Source organism: Pinus tabuliformis, chromosome 6 (genome assembly GCF_031772625.1).
Source record: "Pinus tabuliformis cultivar Carrire ecotype Pingquan chromosome 6, CPIR1, whole genome shotgun sequence".
Lineage (NCBI taxonomy): Eukaryota > Viridiplantae > Streptophyta > Pinopsida > Pinales > Pinaceae > Pinus > Pinus tabuliformis.
This window is the reverse complement of record NC_142292.1, coordinates 1280327576-1280337467: the sequence shown is the minus strand read 5'-3', so window position 1 is coordinate 1280337467 and position 9892 is coordinate 1280327576.

Below are 9892 nucleotides of genomic sequence, written 5' to 3'. Positions count from 1 at the left end.
TTGACCGGTAATCAAGCGATGTCTTTCCATGTTCGACTTCAGCGCAATTCTCACATGGATCGACTTGTACTTAGAGTGAAGATCGAACGAGTTTGAAGACCCCGGATCTAGTTTCATCCATCCGGGCTGCGATATATATTCAGGAAATATATAGACATTTGATATGTACATCATTGCAGCAGATGATCATCCTACTCAAAGGATGATAATTTCAGCAGAGAATTATCAGTCTACTATCAGACGATCGTCTGTTCTATGTACCAAAATGAATTTATAAAGCTGAGCATGGGAATGCCCGCATCAGCTAGATCATGAAAGCAGAATGAAAAATAATGTATTGTATTGTATTTTATTATAGGTCACCTCTCAACGATTGAATGAACTTCAGATCCTCCTGATAAAGCATTTCACCCGATAAACGACCTCATACTTTAGGGGGCAACTGTTATAGACATTTTTGTGCCTTACAGCATGAAGCATGAAATGTCAATAATCTAAGGGATCCAAAGTCCCTAAACATGTTGTTCCTACCCCTAGAGGAACAAGGTCAGCAAACCACAGCACTAAATATCAGTTCTACACCTGAAAACACTAAAAAACAAGCTAATTCTGGATCATGTCAACTGCTCCACTGAGCATCTGCGCTGAATGTCAAGTGCTCCACTGTGTACCTGCGCTGAATGTCAATTGCAAAGAAGGCTACCTGCGCTGGGCGAGTTTGGCCAAGTGGCACAGTCATTCCTCAAGGTGTCAATGCCCATGAAGCTTCCAAAATGACACTTGGATCAGGGAATTCGACTGGTGATGAGTAAGAGGGTCTAGACCTCCAAGTGGAAGCAAGAACCTCCAAGTGGACTCAAGAACTGAAGAATAACTGAAGTGGGAGAGGACACTAGTCAGCTTCATGCCAGCCTCAAGCTGACTCATCCTTTCTCCAAAACTCCTATATATAGAGCTCTCTCATGAGGTCTAAGGGGGCGGGAATCTTGTGAATGTAAGGAAGTGTTGTTGGTTTGAGTATAGAACTATTGGGTGATTTGCTTGAAGGAGGCGAAGAGGAGATTTCTTTCTGCTGGGAGGTCATGCTGGATTGGGCCTTTTATGGTTGTATCACTTCCTGAACTTTACTTCTTCCATTAATAAAGCATTTGAGATTCTTCTATATGCAAGTGTCTCAATGGTGTATTGTTATGCTTGTATATTTTATTTATTCTAATCCTTGAATCAATTATGAATGTATGCTTCTTGTAGTCTCCCTTTCTTGTTATTTTGCAGGATCTCGGTGTAGCTGGGCCAGTGAAAGAGCAAGGAGCTGGGAGCAAGCAACAAAGAGAGAAGATTGGATCAATCATTAGCGAAAGACATCGGTCAGTGGATCTCTTTCTCCCCTCTCTTACATCTCATAAAGAAGTAATCTCGAATAGCTTTGCTTTGATTGTTGCTGAGGTACTATCACCCTTAGAGTGGGATAGGGTCATTCCGTATTGGATACTTTTCCCAACAACACCATGGAAGTGTGGAAGGGAAGTAGGGTTGATATTCTTCATCCTCGCTTCCCCATTGAGTATATTGGATGGGAAAGAACTCATTTTGTCTATTTTCAGCCATCTCTTGGATAGGTGATATAGGCTCCTCCTCCCCTAGGGGTTTTTCAAATGTTTCAAGTTTCTCACCCAAAGGAAGTTCACAACTACCAAAGAAGGATGATGGTTGTTTGCTTGAAGGGGTAGTGGTTTTTGGTAGGAATTTCCCTTGATTATCCCTACTCCTACGAAGCATGAAATAACTAGCTCTTGTATTTTTTTATTTTTTCCCTTTTTTTAAAGTTTTCAAATCAATAATACTCATGCAAAAATAAATATAAGAAACTTCTAAGTAGAAAGAACACCTACTTGGACACCTTGCCGGTAATGGTGGAAGAAAGTGATAAACCCTAGTATTGCAATAAGAATGCTACAACTCTAAAGGCTACCAACTTAAATTATCAACCTAGGGTTCGTACAAACTTAGAGGTGACAGTGTTATATGCAGAGTAGGTCAAGCTCTACTCATGTCACCTTCAATAATTAAATCAAATCAAGGTATGTAGAGACCACTCCTCCAACTAGCTTACAAAGATAACTTGAATCAAAAGGAAAGAGTCTACTATAATTGTAGGAAGGTAAACATCATCCTAATTATAGAAATGAAAGTGCCATTCATCAAATGTAAATGCTAAATACAATTACAGGAAGGGAAAGACTGTACTAATTGCAGAAATGGACCATGTTATTCTACTTGAAAAAACTAAATCAATATTCTACTTGTAGAATGTAACTCATTACTCTACTTGTAGAATGTGAAAATTTGCTTGTAAAAGGAAACTTGATCTAGAGAGTATGGCTAAAAAATATAAGGACATAACTTTTAAAAAACTAGGTCTGATATAATTTCATTGAAGAGTTTCGCTTCTTATCACTGAGTTCAAGATAATTTAACTTCAGTAACAGAGTCTTTACACATTGCACAAAAGAACAATCTTTGTGATTCAAATGTGGAAATATGTATACTAATTATAATTATTGTTCTATGCTTGTAGTGATGGAAGGATGGGTCTAAAGTGGTCTTTGGTCATCTAAAATCATGGATTCAAAGCCTATAGGTCATTATTTATTCTCAAAATGCAAAAATCAAGGTCTTAAAGCAAATCTGGCCAAGTTTAGACAATGTTATAGGACTACTACAGGATGCTACAAGATTGCCCTATTTTTCTATAGGAATGGATCCGAGAGGGTTCTAAGGGTAGGAAAGGTTTTCTAAAGGATGGAGAAGGTAAATGAGTGTGTATGAATAATGTGGGGGATTTTTCCGAGTTTATCACCCCTCGTAGGACCATCTTGCACTCACAGTGTTCCATAATAAGTCTGAAAATATGATCTTGGTGGAAAAATTTGAGAGCAGTATGAGGTATCATGAAGGAGGATAGTGATGAAAAAATGGATGTAGTATGAGTGTACCAATCCCTAAAAGTCACTGGTAGTACCTGCTAACTAACAATCAACCCCTTTTTACTCTTGGAAAGAACATAAATATAGTGATCAAATAAAAACAAATCAAGATTTTAAGGATGAGTTGAATTTTATTTCATCAAGGGCTACCCTATCCTACAACATGCATCTAATCCATGTGAAAAGGCATGATATTAAATTCAAGGATGTAGAAACATAGTATCCAAGATAACTATAAACCAAATCCTAGCAGCTTTCAAAGGAAAGAAAACAAATATTTCTGGCTTATTATTGTTGACTCCTCACCCACACTTCCCACAAGAGTGGTGGTAGTCAGTACTGCAACCACAATTTAATCTAAATTTTGCTTAAAAAAGGAAAGAAGTGCCACTAGTCAAGCAATGACAAAACAAAATACATAAGAAAGACTAGATCCTCTAGGTTGGGCCCTAACCCAAGGGTGTCACCACTCCAAATTTAACTCAGATGTAGACCAACAGTGAATCTTTCATTAACAGAAAATGGAGTTCAAATACATCACATCAAAATGGAAATAATAGTCTTAAGTACTTGGATGTCAATAGCTCTTCCTAGCTCCAAAATTTCAAATCCTAATGAGGCCTTAGGAATGTTTATTTATACAAATGATGACTAAGGGGTATCCCCGTTCGAAGGAGAACTGCTTCCCTCCAAAACCTTGAAATTAGTGGATCTATTTACCTTAGATCCTCTCACGCACTTGAGTTCAACAAATGTCAGTGGACCTCAAGCTATAGGTGAGTGAAAATGAGTGATTCTAGGGATCATTTCAAGTCAAAGGAGAGTAAATGCATGGGACAAGCCTCCTACACTTCTTTTGGTTGCCTCTAACGTGCCTCTTCATCATAAATGTACCCAAAAATGCTCTCTTTCCTACACATAAACCACATTAGGCCACGAAGTATGACAAGTACCCTTTAGTCTTTCTAATAAGCACATTATAGCAAAAAATGTAAATTTATGCGAGGAAAGAAAGAATTTATGGGCTAAAGGATAACAATATGGGCCTTAAAATATACCTAGTAATGAGACCCATCACATAATGTGCTATACCACCGCACAATTGGATACCAATAGTAGAAAGAGAGAATGATATAGACAAAGACTCTAAATAGTGGATTATATCTAGAAGCTAGCATCAACAATGGAAAATTTAAAAATCTAAAAACAACACTAACAAAAACATCTTCCACCCCTGTTGATTGGACACCATGGAGCTTTATGACATAAAAGGCATTAAAGTCACCTAAAGTGAAATCCCATCAAGATCAATGGCTATGACAAAAGAGATGATGACCTAGATTTTCCCTAGTCAGAACCACAAACAACATTCCCAATCAAATATTTACCACTTGTGGAGATTGATGAAGTGATGGTGAGGTATGGCCATGATCTACCAATAGTTAATGCAACTAGATATGCATGCTAGGCATGTAAGACATTAGTATTTCTTTTTATTTTTATTTCATTTTCACACATTTTTCAAGTGTAGATCTAAACTAAGAGTAGAGAGTCAATCTATCACAACGAGTTGAGTGTAGTATAGAGCCCATTTACATTCCCAAATAAGCCTAATTATGGCACCATTATTGGTGGTCCCCAAGAAATATTGATCGGAGGGAATTGGTGTTGTTCCTATCCTACAAGTTGGTTGAGATGAAGTTTTCCATTTTGAAGGAGACAACATATAAATTGGTGACAACTCCAATCCCAAAGGGGGTCATTAAAGAATGGGAAATGTTAGGCCTTATGGATAAGATTAAATACAATGAACACAATGTAAGGGAGTGGAATAAATTCTCAAAGTTGCATAGGAATTTTATAGACATGGGGTCAAACACCAAGGGAAGCCTATGGTGGATGAGGTGCAACAATGGGAAGCCATGTTGGAGAGATCTATAATTCTAAACCTGCTTAACATCCATCACTTTGGTCAGAGAAACAAGGTGAATATATATGTTAAATTATTATTAATTTATGTGCATGGAGGGTTTAAATGGATTCATGAGCCCATAGAAATTGATACCGGGAATATTTCCAAGATAATACGGCTCCCAACAAATGATGAGAAACTGAAGCTACTTTTTCAAAAAAGGAATAAGAAAAACATGGCCAAGTGGAGGAGAAATTCAAGCTAGGGTGGAGGCATGGGGTTGAGATTGATAGTATCAAGAAAGATGGTGTGATATTCACCATCAAACTGATTACTAGTAAATTACTGTGAAAGTTCCAAAAGGACTAGTGTCTAGTAGGTGAGGTCACCACTGCTACAAAGTGTGTGGAAGGAATACAAATAAAATGGGAAACTATCATATTGAACTAGTTCAAATAGGGTGCCCTTGATGTGCAAGACAAGAACATGGACTTCCACTATGCATCATTGTTCATTCTCATTGCACTCACCATGTGGCCACTCCTAAAGGATGTTATCTTCCCTGACCCAGACAAGCCCAATTTTATTGCACCTACGTTTGGAAGTTTATGATTTACAACTGATAAAAAGAGGCAAGATGAAAATAATGTAATTTTTTATATTTGGAAAGAGGCTATTACTCATTTTATTAGAAAAGTGTTGCAGATACCAATCCAAACAATCATGGCATATAGCACAATGGCATGCTTCCACACAAATCCATACTCTTTGTATATCCAAGCCAAGGGTGAGTGTTGTTGGGAAAAGTATCCAATACGGAATGACCCTATCCCACTCTAAGGGTGATAGTACCTCAGCAACAATCAAAGCAAAGCTATCTAAGATTTCTTCTTTATGAAAGTAAAATAGGGGAGAAAGAGATCCACTAACCGATGTCTTTCGCTAATGGTTGATCCAATCTTCTCTCCTTGCTGCTTGCTCCCAGCTCCTTGCTCTTTCACTGGCCCAGCTACACCAAGATCCTGCAAAACGGCAAGAGAGGGAAACTACAAGAATCATACATTCATAATTGATTCAAGGATTAGAATAAATCAAATACACAAGTATAACAATACATCATTGAGACACATGCATATAGAAGAACCTCAAATGCTTTATTAATGGAAGAAGTAAAGTTCAGGAAGTGATACAACCATAAGAGGCCCAATCCAGCATCACCTTCCCAGCAGAAAGAAATCTCCTCTTCACCTCCTTCAAAGCAAATCACCCAATAGTTCTAAACTCAAACCAACAGCAATTCTTTACATTCACAAGATTCCAGCCTCCCTAGACCTCATGAGAGAGATCTATATATAGGATTTTTGGAGAAAGGATGAGTCAGCTTGAGGCTGACTAGTGTCCTCTCTCACTTCAGTTATTCTTCAGTTCTTGAGTCCACTTGGAGGTTCTTGCTTCCACTTGGAGATCTAGACCCTCTTACTCATCACCAGTCGAATTCCCTGATCCAAGTGTCATTTTGGAAGCTTCCTGGGCATTGACACCTTGAGGAATGACTGTGCCACATGTCCAAACTCGCCCAGTGTAGGTAGCCTTCTTTGCAATTGACATTCAACGCAGGTAGACAGTGGAGCAGTTGACATTCAGCGCAGATGCTCAATGGAGCAGTTGACATGATCCAGAATTGCCTTGTTTTTCAGTGTTTTCAGGTGGAGAAATTTTATTCAGTGCTGTGGTTTGCTGACCTTGTTCCTCTAGGGGTAGGAACAACATGTTTAGGGACTTTGGATCCCTTAGATTATGGACATTTCATGCTTCATGCTGTAAGGCACAAAAATGTCTATAACAGTTGCCCCCTAAAGTATGAGATCGTTTATCGGGTGAAATGCTTTATCAGGAGGATCCGAAGTTCATTCAATCGCTGAGAGGTGACCTGTAATAAGATACAATACAGTACATTATTTTTCATACTGCTTTCATGCTCTAGCTGAGGCGGTCATTCCCATGCTCAGCTTTATAAATACATTTTTCTGTACATAGAACATACAATCGTCTGATGGTAGACTGATAATTCTCTGCTGAAATTATCATCCTTTGAGTAGGATGATCATCTGTTGCACATGTCAATGTCTTTATTTCCTGAATATATATCGCAGCCCGGATGGATGAAACTAGATCCGGGGTCTTCAAACTCGTTCGATCTTCACTCTAAGTACAAGTCGATCCATGTGAGAATTGCGCTGAAGTCGAACATGGAAAGACATCGCTTGATTACCGGTCAATGACGTAAACCGTTAACAAGCGCGAGACGAATCACCGATAATGATGATGACCCTCAAGGTACGGCAGTACAATTCACATGGTGTGAATAAAGGACTTGGCGTCGAACACCACGCAAAATCTTCTGGTCGAAGGTCATTGATGTATACCTGTCGCCGGAAGTGAGAAACTTGCCATTGAGGCATGCAAGCTTCAAAGTACTGAGGGGGTTGTTCCTAGATCAACTCCTTGGATAATGAATTGATGTCGACAAGGAGCGATCCGTCAAAGGAGGGCCTTAATGAATCCCACATCAGTGACACGGAACGGAGCTAATGATTTTAATGGAGGTGAAAACAATCTGTGAAATATGATTCAGGGTGGCGGTCATGAAAGGATGAAAGATGATGTATGGTAGTGGATGGGACACGGTTGACTCTTTCTGAACAACATCTCTTGAACATATAACGACACTGATGCGATGGATCGGTAGCATTACCCCAAATGTGGATGGTTTGGCGAGACCATGGTGGTGAGACCGGTGAATGAAACAACCCAACCCGATGTGGTACGGAGGAAAAGTGTCATGTTCAAGAGCGACTTGCTACCATTAAAGCTTTGAGGTTCTCCCAATTTTTCCCCAGTCATTTCTGACCAGTACCTCTTTATTTTTGTCAAGCTTGAGGAGGATAACATATGCTTGTTCTATAACCTGCCCTTCGGGCAAGCCCATCGCTATGTTTTAATGAGCCTAGCGATAGGGAAACTTGTTCTCGTCTAAAGACAAGTTTGTCGCTATTTAATTATTTTAACGAGTCTAACGACAAGGAAACTCGGTCCTTTTCATTTTTAGAGAGTATGAAAAGGTACATAAAGTTAACTCCAAAATTCCTTTTTCGTTATCTAATCCCTTAAGTCCGAAAAAGTATAAAACAATACAAAAGGGATGAGTTTTCGATAACTTTAACGAGCCGAATAAAACAAGCGCTCGACCTTTTTGTGCAATAATCCCTCAGGTCCAAAAGGATTAAAATCTAGAGGAGGGATAGCTCTTCCGGTCCTTTAATGAGCTGGAAGGCCAAAACTCGGCAAACTTTTCATATTTTATGAGTCAGTTGAAAAGAGCTCAAAGAAGACTCGTCTTTTGAGGAACGAGTGATAAACAGGGATAGCAACTGATTCCAGGTATAGGTTGGAATTTTCCAATCATGGCAGTGTCACAAGGATGGCTAGGTGAAATCACTCTTCGCAGCTATTCCTCAAAATGGGTAAACAATCATATGGAGGTGAACGATCGGCCAAATGAAGGTGGAGGTGGCAGGTGCAAACACGACCATGGGCTTTTTATGGCTCATAAATTTACGATCACAACGGTTATTTACCGGGATAGGTTCATTTTTTAGATAAAAATGAGCTTAAACTCTGGAGGAAACTTTGCTCACTGCTTTTATTTATTTTTTAATGAGCATGAAGACCACGTTAAAACTGCTCGAATCTTGCGTTTATTTTTTAACGAGCATGAAATTTATGCTAAAACTGCTCGATATACCAGTCATAAGATAAGAAATGTCCCCTGTGAGATCTCTATTTTTTAAGGAGTTTCATCTTCACTAAGCTTTACTCCATATCCTTTCTTTATGCAAGTTCGGAAACGGCTAACCCAAAAAATAGATAAATAACCGCTCTTAGCTTGCATTCCAAAAGGTTTGCATGCCCCCAGCTATAAAATACAATTTCAAGGCTGCCCCTCCTCCTTCCCACCTCTGCTTTTCTTTGGGTGTTCACAGCTACTTGTCGTCTTGCCAGTCTAATGTTAACGATACTTGTCTTCTCGTTATTTTTAACGGGTCTTATGTGATACTTGTCTTCTCGTCAGCCCAACTTTTAACAGATCTTTCGCAAGATCGCAAGAGAACAGCTACTTGCGACAAGAGAAGAACACTACTCAAAAACAAAACATTGGTGTTATTGAGGGAGGCTTACCTCTTTCTGGTTACCCAAAGATTGTCTCGTTAATCTTTCAAACAAAACTCTTCCTCGGCAATGCCGACCGAAATAGACAAGGGTGAATGACTGGTGCCAAACACGTAACCTTGACAAAAGAATCCTATTCCAGAACAACCCCTCTTCCATCCACGGACGGGGTACGGACTAGTCATATTCTCTCACGGAAATTCTAGCTTATACCCAGGGTTTTTTCTGCCCAAAGCAGACCAGGATGCATGCCCCCTGGGTTCCAGTCCCATCTTTCGAATCACTCGCACTCATCGGGAAGGAGGACTGGGGGTGGAGACATTTCTTGATTGAATAGACCATTCAGGGTTGGTATGTGACTATTTGCGATGCGTGATCCCAGAAATGAAAGTTGGTCTACGAGCTTGACCATTCTTCCTTCGTGTGGAAAACACATTACTCTAAAGAGTGAGGAGACTACAGCTCCCATGCAATATATATAGTCTCGTCCAAGGAGTAAGTTATAATCCAAGGGTCCTTGAACGACCATCACGTTCATTTGAACGGTCTTCCCTTTCAATGTAACAGGCACATTGGGGAGGATCCCTAATGGTCGACTGGTTCCTTTATCGAAACCCGAGAGATTTCTTATCTCAGGCAAAAGCGCCGGGGAACCCAGTGCTTTCCAAGCAACAGAGGAAAGGATACTCACAGATGCCCCTTCATCAATGATAGTTCCAGCCATTACCATTCTATATATTTGGACTATAATTCTGAATGGTAT